The sequence below is a fragment of the Hermetia illucens genome, chromosome 5, assembly GCF_905115235.1.
Source record: "Hermetia illucens chromosome 5, iHerIll2.2.curated.20191125, whole genome shotgun sequence".
NCBI classification, from domain to species: Eukaryota; Metazoa; Arthropoda; class Insecta; order Diptera; family Stratiomyidae; genus Hermetia; species Hermetia illucens.
Window position 1 is genome coordinate 107,770,174 of NC_051853.1, and position 15,912 is coordinate 107,786,085.

At 43.6% G+C, this 15,912-nt stretch overlaps 1 protein-coding gene across 1 annotated transcript in view; it reads right to left on the reverse strand.

Annotated features, from left to right (window-relative positions):
• LOC119658490 (diacylglycerol lipase-alpha) overlaps positions 1–13,298 on the reverse strand; it is a 208,284-nt gene extending 194,986 nt beyond the window's left edge. Inside the window, exon 1 of the mRNA XM_038065949.1 lies at positions 12,196–13,298. The gene's annotated coding sequence lies outside the window, so the exon portion shown is untranslated. The remainder of the gene's footprint in view (positions 1–12,195) is intronic.
• Positions 13,299–15,912: the final 2,614 nt, after the last annotated feature.

A 15,912-nucleotide genomic window follows, 5' to 3' on the forward strand; every position in this document is an offset into this window, starting at 1 on the left:
GGAGGTCGTGTATGTAGATATTCTGCATAAAACCACTCTAAATAGACACTTTATGCACAAAGTTCGTACACCGTACACCGTAATCTGGCCCCAAAGAGAAAATCATGCACAGAAACTGGTCTTGTGTTGAAACTTGTGCGGGGAGCACAATTCTTTTCATTGAAATTTCAATGTGGCACTTTAGCTTATGAATGTAGAAAAATTTGTGATTTACACCGCGAAATTGATCCTACGATTTTGACTTAAAGGAATTATAATGTATGAAATACTTCCCCAAAAATACTTCAACTAAGGGGGCTTTTCGACGTAGAGATTGACTTTTATATAGGAAATTGACGGGGACGGCAAGAGCAAAAAGTTCGAGTTAGAGAACAACTCGGCTTAGAGAGGTTCGGCTGGATTAACTTTATTTAAACGGATATTGGTATGAAAGGTATTTTGATATAGTGAGAGTTCCATGTTTTATGTCATCGCCTGTATTTCTGCAATTTAAGGAGGGCTTCTACTGTCGTGGTTTCCGTAAATCGATTTGTTTTTCGCATATTTTAAAAGTAAATGATATTAAGAATAGGATATAAAAAGGATTTCGTGAAAAGCACGTCCCTTCATGGGTATTTCTTTTCGAGCACTTAGTGGCATACGACCGCTCCACACATCAAGTGGCGTCACGCCGAGACCCAAAGGACTTTCACAAGTTTTCAGCATGACAGAATTCTCATCGATAACAGATTGTACAATGGACGAAATCGACATACAAGGATCTGTTTACTGATAATTTATTAGAAAGATGCTTTGATGCACACACCCAAAACAGCAACGAATCCCCGGAGTTTGGCTCTAAAACATTTGCACTCGGGCAAACGAGTGGTTGAAATTGCCACCCACTTAGCAGTAATGATCTTAAATCAAGGATTTTTGTCCGTTTTATAAGTCATGGACGTGTTTGGGATCACTTTGGCAGACGGGAAACGCATCGCGTAAGGTCAGTGACGATTCAAAAAGGGTCCGGATTCAACAGAAAGAAAAATTTGGCCAACCGAGAACTTCTTTTTAATGAGGAAGAACGATTCTACGCCCCCCTAGCAATGCAGATTGAGTCGTAAGTTGCTGCAACCATGTTTTATACCATATTTCATCTTTAAACGCGTTTTCCCGAAAGTTGAATTTTTCAACATTGTAACATCACTTCTACCAGAAATATTTACAAATTCAATCAATTTTGTCTCAGTTGTTCAGTGAACACTATCAATTTTTGAAAATGTTGATTCCTTCCATTTCTAAATCCTCTAAATGGTTAAAAAAAAAAAGTGCAAAACACAACTTTTTTATGAAATGATGCATATTTTTGCAAAATTTTTAAATAATAAAAATCCCGCTCGTGAAAATATGGCCAAAGGAACACTTATTAAATATATAATTTTTCTGACTTCACAAAATGACCGCTCAGGTTCCACAAGGTCACCCTTGACATTTCGATAAGGACTATGGTAAGGACGTTTCAAGGACATAAGAAAAACAATAGGTATTTTTTAAAAAATAATGGTAAAAAATCAAAGCAAGCACAAATTTAATAAAAAAAATCATTAGATTATCATCAGTGGCTGCTTTGCAATTAATTCCCAAAAGTGGGCCTGAAATTTACACGTGACGATAGAAGACCCGCCTGAATGAACTTCAAGGGTTATATACAGTTGCAGCAGGTGATATGACATTTTCTCGTTTTGTTTCCAAAAACTTAGTACATTTTCACTAAAAAGCGATTATCTGTTATCTTATCTATTTCCCCTCTATTTTCTAAAAAACCATTTACACAAATAATTTGATATAGAAAGCACTGTATTAATAATAGTCAACCTCATATAATTCACACGAGTAGTATTTTTGGCCCCCTACATGAGGATGGATGATTCCGTAGCCTACACAATGACGAAATCTATGAGCGATACCATGACCGTCCAGTTGTGGATAAAATGCGGCTCAATAGGTTACGGTGGGCGGGTCACTTAATCCGTATGGATGAGGATGATCCCACCCGGAAAATCTATAAGGGCAATATCTATGGTAGAAAAAGAAGACGAGGCAGACCCTGCCTAAGATGGAGCGATGGCGTAGGTCAGGACGCCAGACAGCTTTTAGGGATATCGAATTGGTGGACCTCGGCGCAAAACCGGGATGTCTGGAGTTCCTTATTAAGGCAGGCCTAGACCGGATACCGGTTGTTGCGCCGTTGAATATCGGAAAATATACTACGTTATATACTATAATACCATAACTTGAACCATATATCGGATCGCGATGTAATTTAAAGCCTAGACTTCATATGGATACACCTTTGTGATTTTCTTCGATTGGGTTGGCTTTTGAGAACGATATCTGTTACACTTTCTGGGGGCATCGATTTTGAGCCATCAGTCTCCTATATTTCACCCGGCATCAAAACTATCATCAGGTTCGAAAAGTACTAATTGAGACCTTTCATTTAATACTACACACGCCCATATTCTATGAAAAAAAATATACCCCCTTCCATATGTAAGGGGAGCCCCCTCCCCCCCTTAAACCCAGTACAAAATGACGCCGCCCATTGTAGGTAACAGGATTCACACACCATCAAATTTCGTGACAATTGGTTTAGCCGTTTCCGAGTAAATAGGATGCGACGGATTGATAAACAGTTTGATTTTCCAAAAAAAAACATAATTTACCCAAAAGAACATATTTTTATTTTTAAAAGAAAATAATTTTTCCTGAAATGTCTCGAGAAACAAAAAAACATTTTATTGTATCTAAAAGGATGCGTTTGAATGGCAAAAAGCTGCAGCTGCTAATGTATTGAATTCGTTCAAACACTCGTACAGTACCAAGCCCAAGAATGTTTTGCATACTATCAAGCCTATCTATGATGGGATGGGAGTTTTAATCAATTTATTTGGAAAATCTCCCCTTTATTCGAACGTTTCTTTTCCATTTTGCGGCATAAGTGCGCCGAGTGTCTCAAAGTGAATGAGGCTGACTCAAACATTGCTCACAGCAGGCTGACCTTGAGTCCACTGTGAGCCCAACATGTCCCCATCTAGCTACGAGTGCTTTACGACATACTTTACTTGCATTACTTTCTGGACACACCCTAAAGATAAGCTTCAAAAGAGAAAGTGTAAAATGAGTAGCTTTATCATTTTTTGGAACTTGATATGACACATTATTATTTATCTGTGATTGTTCATTATCACGGCAAACATGCTAATACCACAAAATTTGGCTGCCTGTAGAGAATAGATAACAAGAAAATTTTATGAGAAACTCAAAAATGCACCCAACAAGAACCCCAATGTCAATCGAATAGCACTCGATATCCCGAAAAAAATTAAGCTGGAACACACATCTAAACAGCCCCAAAACGGTTACATACAGGAGATTTACCTCCCGGCGCATTGCGTGAATTTGAATGATGGAAGAAAAGCATTGCAATAATTTACGAAAAATCCTCACGCTCAGTCTCCCTACGGTTTGGGAGAAATTAAGCTGAAAAATTTTCAAAATGCAATAGAAATTCTTTTCGAAACTCATAGTATTATAATAATCCAGCCCCCTTATTTTGTACGATTCTACGCATGATATTCGAGTTTCGAACACTTTTTTTCCTACAAAGCCCCCCGAAAACTTATGTTCTGTTTAACGTCAAGGCTAATATGTTTCTAACGTCTTGCAAGTATTTTAACGTTATGGGCACGGCCAAATATACTTCCGAGGAGCCCGAAATAATATTTGCAGCATCAAAACATCGACAACAAATCATTAATTCTATTATGTTATAAGAAAATCTGAGAAGACCCGTTTATTTGAAGAATCTGTTGTCCTATCCTTTGGAAGACCGAAGCAGCGCACGGTAAACTTCGGAACAATTGTAGCGAATGCCAGATTGCATTTAACTTTATTATGAAATCAGTTGCCAAAATTTGCCAAAGTGAAATTCAGTTCAAGTCAGCTTTCACCTGTAAAAGTAGAAACCAACACTCAGAATGCTCTTACTTGCATAAAGGTGAACAAAAGGAAGTTAACGTGCAATAAGAAAATCCATCAGGACATAATAATTATTTACAAAGGAGCAAATATGTCTTACGCCGAGATCTTTTGAAAATGGAACACAGAGGGGGAATCTGAAACTAAAATTAAAGATACACTGAAAAGCAAGTAGTTGAGCTTGATCTCCGGCTTAATATACTTCAATATGTCATTAATAAAAGGGATGATTTGGCGAGCGAGTCCATATTACAACCATAGTGACCACCGGTTCATATTTCTCGACAATGGGATAGTTGGGAAGCAGACAACCATGGTGGCAAGAAAAGGAAGTGGTCGCCCGAAATGAACGGTGTTGGAAAATGTGGAACAGCTGTCTTAAAGTGCAGCTGTGACACTACAATGCCACGGAATAAACCAACCTACAAGTGAGCCCAGGAAATTTGAACCTGAGAACACTTTGTCCACAAGCGAGGAGACTGCCAAGGCAAGGGGAAATCGAAACACCGGGTGTTAATATAAGGGTCCCTGAAGGCTCTATGAAGAAGCAATAAAGCATTCGCGAGGAAATCAACTGCGTGTCTCTGGTTTTTGCAAGCTGAAAGTAGAAAACGTGGTATTTCACTGAGTAACGGCGAATCTGCAGGACTACAATCGCCCAAGTCAACTGAAAATACTCTCACTGGACGAGTTATCGTCGCCATTGTCCAATTCGGGTTAATGAAGCGTAGAAGCGTAGTTTGCGCTCGCAGGCATCACTACGAGATGCCACACAATTTTATCATGCGCTCGTCGGCTTGTTCAAGGAGTCGATGTGGCTCGTCGCCGACGTGTTTGAAGAGTGCTCTTACTCAAAGTTAAAGCGACTGTCGGTGATCGAGTCAGCACTGCTGAATCACTTGCTGACGGAGTTCACCTTAGACAACCACCCTCCGAGCCAACTGCTGCGTGAGATGAAGCAGTTGGGCAGGGACAAGTTCTGGGTCGAGCTTTTGAAGTCGCTGTGGTTGCAGCGACTCCCGGAAAGCCCCCAAGCCATCTTGACCTGTGCGGACTTCGGGTCTGTGGAAGTGTTAGCGAACACTATTGACAAGATCCATGAGCTTCAGCTGACGGTAGTCACCCTCGCGGCAACGGTAGGAGCTTTGCTTTCGGGAGGTAGGTCCCGAACTCGTTCGTGGTCCGCCAACCGAAATGAGCGATCGGGTAATCGCACGTCGGGATCTCAAAAAGTCCTGCAATTTTCTGGAACCACCGCATCTTTGTCGAAGGCATAGAAGGCAAAGTGTAGCAACCCGTGCAACTTTCACGGCATCGAGAAACTCTTCAGGAGCTCTGGCGGCGGTCACCCAGAACGCAGGTCCACGCCGGCTAACTGTCTATGATGCTCTGAGCAAGCGTCATTACCTAATCAACACAGGCGCAGACTTTTCAGTCCTCTCGGTGTCACGAAATCACAAACTGATCCCGCAACAACTCAAACTAGCAGCGGCAAACTCCTCGACTACACACATTTACGGGTGCAGGCAAGTAGACCTAAATCTGGGAATTCGACGAACGTTTTCATGGCATTTTGTTATAGAGGACAACCGCAGTCCAGGTCTCTTATAAGTCTATAAGAGACCTGGACCGTAACCTCGCTCAGGTCCTCAGGAAAACTTACGACCTGCTCAACTGTCAGCCGTTCAACATTTTTAACGAGGTTTCCGACCCTCACATTTGTGCGCTCCTTCAAAAATACAGCAACATAACTACCGAAAATAGCCGCTCGTAGCCAGTTAAGCATGATGTACAGCACCAAATTCGTACTACTGGCTCCCCTATCTTCTCGCAGATGCGTCCATTGCCACCCCAGACGTTCGCTGTTGCTAAGAAAGAATTTAGTATACTTTTAAAGCAGGGTATTTGCATTAACACCACTCATGCACGCCTTTGCACACAATCTCACTAACCGCCGTGTTTTCGCGATCTTAGACTTAGCCGAGACGTATCATCAAATCCCTGTAGCTCCAAAAGACATTTCGAAAACGGAAATATGCACAACCTTCGGACTCTTCGAATTCACACGGATGCTTTTTGATCTGTGCAATGCGGCGTAAACTTTTCAGAGATTCATCTACTCTGTCTAGACACCCACATCAGCTTTCGTTAAGGATGCGGAATGTAAAGAAAATTAGTGAAATTACAATAGGTAAGATTTTGGTGTTGCGGACCGAATCTCAAACCGAGCAAAAAATGGCAACTAAGGTAGGCTCTTTTGAAATAATTCAGACTTGCGCTTTCCCTTCATTCCTAGTCTCATTAGTCTCTAGATTTGTAGCACTGATAAAAGGAGCAAGTAGTTCTCTAAATATCAATACTTGCAAGATTAATAAATATTACTAGCGATAGGCGAAAAGGCGAGTCCAAATTGTTTCAAATAATTTAATCGCTAAAAACATCGCGAGACTTCACTTAGATAGGCTGGGCTCGTTACAGTATTTGTCTTAGAAGGTATTTTATCCGACTTGCAGAAGCACCGGTCTTTATAACAGGTTAAATTGTGAAGAGCTGTAGAGAGAAAATTCAGGCCCGGAGTGAAAATAATGCTGAAAAAGGAGCCCGGGGTGAACATGATATAGGTCCATGGTAAAAATTATTCGAACCCCCTATTATTCTTTTTTTTCATTGAAATTTCTATTCCGGACACCCCAGAAGCCCCCTCCCCTTTCCACTCCCTATCTTCAGGCTTGCATATGTATTTAGCTTTTTTGTTGTACAGAAACACTTTAAATTATTTTGCTGCTTTTATTCCTTTTTAGTTTTTAATTAGAGAAAAAATATCAAAACGTTTTTGTGACGACGTGGGTGATTTCGGGTCATTGAAACGTCCGAAAAGAGACGGTTTTTTAATCAGCGTAAAATTCTCTATAGAATGAACCACAATCAAAAGTAACAAAATGATGGCGTTTTTTTAAATTTTTCGGTTTTTCGTGCCAAAAAACGTGATGTAAATCGAAATATTTAGCACTTATCTCCGTCTCCGAGGTTCATTCTATTGCTTTGACTGTGTACAATAACATACAAGCGAATGGTCAAGTGGTTTTTTATACCTTACAAACGTTGTTTTGAGAAAAACAATTTGATGTAGTTTTGACAGTAGTGACTTCTTAGTATAAAAGCCAAATCATAACCGACAAAACCAGTTTCCAAAATGTTCCCTTCTATTATACAATATGTTAACGAAACGAGAATGTGTAACATAAGCATTAAATGCAGACATTTTGAAGTGAAAGGCTTGACACAAGCAGTATGAGGCTCAAAATACGGCTTTGACCCGCCGCACTATATACACGGGCTACTCATTTTGAATATTGAAATCATTTGAGATATTGAAATCGCTCAGTTCTGGGCAGGTTACTGCCATTGAAAGAACTGAGCGATTTAAATATCTCGGGCGACAGGTTACTACCATTGCCAGAACTCAGCGATTTAAACATCTCGGGTCAACGCTATCAGCCAATGAAGAAATGCGTAATGAAATTGCTTCACGCATTAACGCCACCTTGATGAAGTGGCATTCCACAACTGGTGTTCTTTGTGATCGACGTATCAGCGCACGTTCTAAAAGGACGCACGGACTATAAAGGACAATGAACGGCGTCTTGCGGTAATGGGGACGAAGATGTTGCATTGCACTGGTGGTGTGACACGTTTTGATCACGTCTGAAATGAGAATATCCGCGATCGATATCGGTTTGCACCGTTCGTGGAAAAACTGCGATAGAGGCGTTTTCGATGGTGTGGTCATGTAATTCACGCTAACGAGAATTCAATAACCAGTATTGGTCAGAACATCGAATTCAATGGTAAGCAACCAAAAAGCCGGCCAAAATAATGGTGACTTGATACACTAGATGGGGATTTAAAGGACTCGCGATGACATCCTGATCAGGCGACGAGCCGACTCCGCTTGTGAACTGAAGAAAAAGAAAAAGATGTGAGGAGCGACGAGTGCGCGACAGCTCCATGTCACATAGCTAAAAATTCCATTGCTCTCTATTTTCTAGAAAGCGATTTAAATAATTCATTCGGTGGAAAGCCCTATATCGATAATATCAACCTCATACGCTTCACACTCTGAGTTTAATATTATTAGCTAATGCCAAGAATTTAACCAACATCAAATATAAACAAGTCAGGAAACCGGAAGCTAAACGCTTCAGGTATGAAAGGTTTTGTGTATTTCTTTTATAAAGAGATTTGGGTGTACATTTGTCCCATTAGCGTGTAGCACGTAAAATATGCATATATTATGTGAAAATAGCCACTTTCAAGTGAGATTGACATTCATAGTCTTGAATTTGCAGAGGAGCGACAGATTTTACCTAGTATAACTTTGTTAGTAATAGTGCGATTTTCACCAAATTTAGCGGGATCATGCTACTATAGCCTACATACATGCAAAATTTTGTGATTCTAGGGTGAACTTAAGGGGGGTTTATATACTATTATTAACTTTATTTGAACAGATATCGATATAGAGGGTATTTCGAACCCTAGGCACCATATAGTGGCAGCCCCCTGATTTTTTTCCAGATTTTTCGGTTTGGTAGTTCCTGAGAATGGGTTCGTTAAAAAAAAATGACCAATTTCAACCCACCGCACTCCCCACCTTTTCAACAAAAGTCGAAACTAAGACCGACTTCGAAAAGTACTAACCGAGACCTTTAATTTGATATCCCACATGACTATATTTGATGAAAAAAAATGTGCACCCCCCTTTTGCATGTATGGGTACCCCTCCTTACATTCGTTGTAAAAGGATGTAACTCACTATATGCGTGAGCGTTCACAGTTCCCACCTTTCTACCAAATTAGGTATCAATCGCGGACAGACAGACAGACAGATTCGAACGAGTAATCTATAACAGATTAATTCGAATTGCCGAAAAGGATGGCGGTCTCTCCGAAAATCAGTTCGGTTTTCGAAAGGGGAGGTCTACAACGGATGCACTTGTCCTAGTAGCGAACACAGCTAAGACCGCACTTGACGAGGGCAAATGTTGTGCAGTCATTACACTTGATGTGAAGAATGCCTTCAATTCCGCTAGATGGAGCAAGATACTTGAGTCCCTAATTAACTTAGGCGTGGCCCTGGTGTGTATTGTTGCCGACTTCCTAATCGATAGGACTCTGTGCTGCGAATCAGATGAAGGAATGAAACCCTACCAAACGACATGCGGAGTTCCACAAGGGTCTGTCCTAGCGCCACTCTTGTGGATTATTATGTACAACGGAGTACTAACCCTAGACCTTTCTACTGGTGTGGCCTCCATTGGTTTCGCGGACGATATTGGTGTGACGGTTGTTGCACGCCTTCTCGAGGAAGCCGAGCTCTATGCAAATGAAGCAGTCTATGAGATTAAATCCTGGTTAGAGAATGCTGGTCTACAGCTCGCAGAGCATAAGGCGGAAGTAGTACTTATTACCAAGCGGAGAAAGTGCACTTCCATGAACAATTTCTAATGAAGCAGCTTGCGTGATAGTAGGAATGATCCCGATTGAGATTCTGGCGAAAGAAGTACAACGACTTTACGATCGAACGTACCTCACCGGATAATCTCCTGCCCGTCGGCGACAGTTCGCACGAGCTGAAACTGTCGCGGAATGGCAAGAGAAGGGGACGAGTCAGAAAAAGGCCGTTGGACTCACAAAATCATATAGGATATTCGGAAAAGGATCGATCAACCTCACGGCGAAGTAGGTTTCGACCTAACTCAATTCTTGAGCGGACACGGAGGCTATCGAGCATATCTGTATCGATTTGGGCGTGATGATTCCCCATATTGCCCACAGTGTGCAAACATTCCAGAGGACGCAGAATACGTCTTTTTTCACTGCCCAGATTCGAAACCCAAAGGGCTACATTAGAAGCTACAACCGGGGAGCACTTTACACCCGAAAATATCATGGAGCTTATGGTGAAAGCCAAGGGGATATGGACCGAAGTTGAAAAAGTGATTACAGCCATAGGCAGGAGAAAGTCATCCGGAAGAATGAACGCGAGAGCAACACGAATGTTGGCATGAGCGCAGAATAAATTCTGATCCAGCCCCGCGACGTAATACGAAATGGGAGTCCCGCGGGGAGAGTGGAAGGAGAAGGAGGTGGTTTTAGTGGGTAAGAGTCCTATATAACCGTGTGGCAGGAGTCTGCGGTAGCTTTTGAAGCTTTCCACCTTCCATCGGGGGGAAAAAAAGACAGACAGACGGACAGACAGACAGACGGACAGGCAGACAGACAGTAAACCGATTTTAAAAAGGGCTAGGGAGAATTAGATTCTTCTTGAATGGAATTTTAATATTTCACTCGAATGTCAATTATTCTCGTTAATTATGACGTCAGTATCTTATTTGTGTGACTTAGGATGCTGTTAATTAGCACGAAATTGATAAGTTTGAACTTCTATAACTTTGATACTGATAGTTGGATTTTCATGGAACTTGGCATGTGTATGCACGAGACTGTCCTGTATGTCGGTGCAAAATGAAGTTAAGGGAAGTTTTTTAATCAATTTCTAATAATTGATAATATACTATTAGTAAATTTATTTGAGCAGATACCGGAATGGGACATATTTTGAGGCCTAGATTTCATCTAAGCGCAGCACTATGATTTTTTTCGGAATTTTAGATTGGGTAGTTTCCGAAAATGAGTCCTGTCTCACTTTAAGTGCGTACATTTTGACTCCTTACTCATGCACTTTGCAATTCACACCAAACCTAATGTCAATTTCGGAAAGTAGTAATCGAGACCTTTCATTTGATACCTACACGACTATATCCGATAAAAAAAATTTTTGAATTCCGCCTTTGTATGTATAGGGAGCCCCCTTTAAACTCGACCTAAATTTATGCCACTCGCCGTACGCGTGGGATTTCATAGTTCTCATCCGTCCACCAAATTTCGTTCGGATCGGTTTAGCCGTTTTGGAGAAAAATGCCTGTGACAGACATTGAATCGATTTTAATAAGGTTTTGTTTTGCACAAAACCTTAAAAAAAATTTACAAAAGTTGAAGTCGTCACGTTCCCTTAACATACAGCGAAAGCGTGGTCAATTTTGTGATGAATCTTCTTTATTTCTCCTTGGATGAACCAGAAAAGACCACTACATGACGGCGGAAGTAAGTTGTTCTGTTTTGCCGATTAGGCCCGGAAATATTGTGGGTAAATTTTACAAACTGCAAGAATTACAGAGACCACCCTCAACCGTGCGAAATAGAAAAGAAGAGCCAGAATTCATACTCAAGGAAAATTCACCATAACTCATAAAATCACCTATTTTATTTATAGTAGATATCTTTCCCACTAATCCTTCATAGAATCCAATTACCATCGCGATACCGCTATTGGACTTCAATTAGCGTTCCCTGATTCGCGGGACCTCGTTAGGGCATAACCATTAAATGAAATGAATGAATTTCATGCTTGCGAAGCCTATATCGCTCCCGGATAGTATTGTGCTTGCCTCCGTCAAAATCTTCCCTAACTTCCTGCTTCGAACGGAAGCAAGCCCTACATCTCAGACTTGCTTTATCAAAAATCAATCAAATCAACCATCAGCCGAAAATTCTAGCAGAATGGACCTGAAAGCATGCCACGAACCCCACCTCTAAGAGCGAGCAAGTCGTGCAGCCAGTTAATGGGCGAAAAGTGTAAGGATGACTTCGCAGGTCACTAGGCCACTACCTCGCCACCGTTAGCAGTTGAACGCTTCAGCGAACGAGTGCACAAAACTTTCTGTAGTCATTTGACGACCATGACCAGACACTACAAAATTTTAAAAAAAACACACAAATCTTCGCAAGCAGGCAGCAGCTGGTTACGAAATATGCAAATTTCCAGCCAAGCAGCATCTCGGCCCCAAGGTCAGACTTGAGATCATCTCTTTCCCATTCGAATGAGTCGCCACCTAATCGAAACCCAGTTAACCCGCTCCCACACGAACCAGGCCAAAGCCGAATTATCTCTTCCATTTCACTGGTTTCACTGAGTTAAGACGTTGATAATTAGTGCGAGTCTCTTTTCGGTGTTCAGAGTCGGTAGTGATAAAGCGCGGTTGATAAGGCCTGTAAGCCGCCACGGCTGCTGGAAAAGAATCACGGACTGACTCACGCAAGTCTAGGACTTACCGTCGACGAGATCGCTCCAGTGGAGCCGTTTCAATTTCACGTCACAGAGCGCGTATCCAGTTCTGCATGCACTTCTGGTGTCCAGCGGGCACACGCGATTTCACAGCAGCACCTCTGCGGCGAAGCCACTACACCTGACACTGCCACGCTCCAAGCACGAGATCTTACTTTCCCTCACGACACTAGCACCGCGCACTGCACTCACTTCCATTCATCTTTCTGCAGGCGAACTATTCCGTGTCAAATTCACTCTCCAGCGTGCAACGCGAACAATTCATGAATCGAAGTTGGGGCGCGTGACAGTCGCGAGCACCACTTATCGGTCATGCTCGTGGTCCGCCACTCAGCACAGCCAACTGCAGCGAGCGAGCGTGCGGCTGCCAGCGGAGAGTCGCCACAACACCTAGGACCCGGGGTCAGATGGGCACATCCATCAACATCTGATTGTTTACCGTTCGCCCCGGCCCCGGCGCGAATTAGCGTGCAATTGATTTTTTGCGCGCCCGCGGCATCGCCCCGCGTACGCGTGACAAGGCTCTCACCCGTGCCCGTGAGCACCCTTCGGTAGGACCAAACACGTCTCACCGCCACCCGCAATCCGTTTACAACCTTCCAGCCAGGATCTGGGCCGGCCGCGTCCGCTGACCTCGAGCCCGCGTTCACTCAACCGCTCGACGGCACACCGCCGATTACGAAACCTCACTATCCACTGCACCAGCTCCGCCTCTAGCGGATGCTGCGATCTGCACCGTGCACACAATTCACACCGAAAATTAATTTGGAAATAGTTCAAAGGAATCCTCTCACACCGCGCCGTCTACGGGAATTTCACCGTCAGCAGCTGACCGCGGAAACACCTCCTACGCATCCGGTCTGTCGCACTCGACTGAGAGCTCCAACTGCTCAGGCTTTCTTCTGCACAAGTACCGTTGCTTCTTCTTCCTCTGTTCCTCTGCCATCGCGAATTGCCCACGGCGCCGAGCGCCCAGTGCGGCTCTGCGTGGCTCTTGCCATGCACCGTTCGCGCTTGGAAGTCTTGGGCCCTTCCAGCAGCGACGGCGGCAGAAAACACCTCAACGTGCCGGTGCGCCGTCGCGGTTTCCAGCCGGTTCCAATAAGTATTTTCCGGCGGGGAAGCCCAACCGGTCCGCTCTGCCGCTACCATGGCAACTGCCCGCAAGCTGACTGAACCGAATCGGTTCACAGTGGGCCTAGAAAATATTGACACGTGATTAAGATCCGAAGAGATACATTGGTAATTGAAAATGCAACCTGAGGTGATTAGTACGTATTTATAAATACGTATGTACGTACGTAGTTAAAAAATTCTTCCATATCCAGTGCGGTGCCATCGAATTATGAATACTAAGAAACTTTTGATACAGTCCCTGGCCATATTATTAGACGCACTGCAGATTCTATGCGAAATCTTAATTTTCGTGTGTTTTTCAGCTTTAAAATTTATTAATAGACACATTCATGTAATTTATATGTATAATATACTTGGCTGCCTAATTGTTAATAAAAATAAAACATCTTTTTAGAAAAAATATGTATTTATTAACTGCTAAAGAACTTTGAAATGTATGCCATAAAATATTAATATTTTGTGGAGCCACTTTTTGCCCTTTTAATAATAGCTTCAATTCTACGCGGCATGCTGTCAATGCAAGATTGTACTGTATCCTGCAATTGAGGATGATGGTTCCACACATGGTTTATTTTTTCTAGGAGCTGACTTTTGGTTGTGATCACCTCTTTAGCCACTTTCCTCTTCATCAGCTCCTAACCATTTTTAATAGAAGAATATTCTGCTCTCGCAAATAAGTTTTCACAGATCGCGCCGTGTGACAGGGAGCCCTATCCTGCATGAAAATGAATGGCTCTCCATTCTGAAATCACTTTCTGAGATGGGGAACCAACCGGGTTTGCAAGATTTCTATATACTGATCTTGCCTCATTTTCTTTTTTTGGGAGTAGGGTAGGTGAATGCGTTTACGCACAGATTGCTGAACTCCCGCAACAGCACGCTGACGGACTACCAACTAAACACATCCCTGTCATCAGGAAACTAGCCTGGAATCGTTTGGCACGTTACTTCGGGCTAGCCCTCCCGCTCTCCCGGTTTTGAGAGCCTTCAAGTCAGGGAATTCCTTTCACCAACGGGGGGGGGGGGGGGGAGGAAGGGAGTTGTTGTTAGTTCGGGGAACCCCTTACCGTCCGATCCCTTCGCCGGTCGAGTTCAATCTTCTTCGTAATAAGAAGACGTTCTTCACGGGCAACCACTTCTCTTAAGTTTTCGCCCTTACGACGATAGATAGCTTTGCGCTCCTTAGCAAGGAGGGCAACGGGGATCACTCCCGCAATCACCATCACAGCCGGTTCGGAGACGGCGCGAAAAGCAGACGCCACTCGCAAAGCTCCCCGCCTCTGCATTTGAGCGAGGTGTTTACGATGCACCTCCTTGTCAAGGGCATCAACCCATACCTCCGTACCATAGAGAAGAACGGATTGTGTTGCTCCCATGAGGAGACGTCTCCTAGCTGATATAGGGCCCCCGACATTCGCCATTAGCCGACTCAAGGCCGCGACTCCAGCTGCAGCCCTGTCTGCTGCTGCTTTGATTTGTTCGAAGAAACTCATCTTCGAGTCGAGCATTAAACCTAAATACCTTGGTTTTGACTCTATAGTCAACTCGTCGATCGATATGGGACGCAGAGTCGGGATTCTCCTTCTGGTCAGGATGACTACTTTGGTTTTTTCCAGCGCAAGGTTGAAACCGTGAGCAGTCATCCATCCGCTTACCCGTCGCATCAATATGCCAAGTCTGCTTTGCGCCTGTTCAACAGTGCGTCCGGCAACAAGTGCCGCAACGTCCTCTGCATAACCGACCAGGCGCGACTCTTCGTGCATATCGAGTCTCAGCAAACTATCATAAGCAGCGTTGCAGAGGTCCGGCCCTACGATAGATCCCTGTGCTATTCCTGACGTAATTTCCATCCTCCTCTGGCCCTCTAGCGTCTCATAGAACAGGGAGCGGTCTTTCAAATAATCCCTCAATTTCCGCAAGAGATAGCTTGGCACGTGAAAGGAGTTCTCTAGTGTGCCTAGCATATCTGTCCATCTTACGGAATTGAAGGCATTTCTGACATCAAGCGTTATTATTATTATTATCCGTCGAGATCGGCGGCTGTGTGCCTCGGCTCGATGAACCTACGACCTCCATAACAGGATCCACTGTAGATTTCCCTGTTCTAAACCCGAATTGCCTTGCGGATAAGTCCCCGGTAGCACGGATCGCTTCAGCGAGTCTACCCCTGATGAGCTTTTCGAGCACTTTTCCGGCCGTGTCAAGCATACACAGCGGTCGGTATGCAGACGGGAGCTCCGGGTCTCCTTTACCCTTACTGATCAATGCGAGTCTGCCAATTTCCAGCGACAAGGAAAAATGCCCTCCTTCAAGCACGCGTTGAACACTTCAAGCAGCAATTCTGGCCGTTGGCGGAACACCAGTTTGTAAACTTCCGCCGGGATGCCATCAGGACCTGGCACCTTCCTGTTTTTCATAGTGAGAACCCCTTCTTCGAGCTCTCTCATTGTGAAAAGGGGGCAATCCACGACGCTTTCCGCGCTATTTACATCGACCCGTACAGGGTGTCTGGGGAACAATGCCCGCACAATGGGGCCCCTCAGATCGGTGCTCAGTATGCAGGGCTT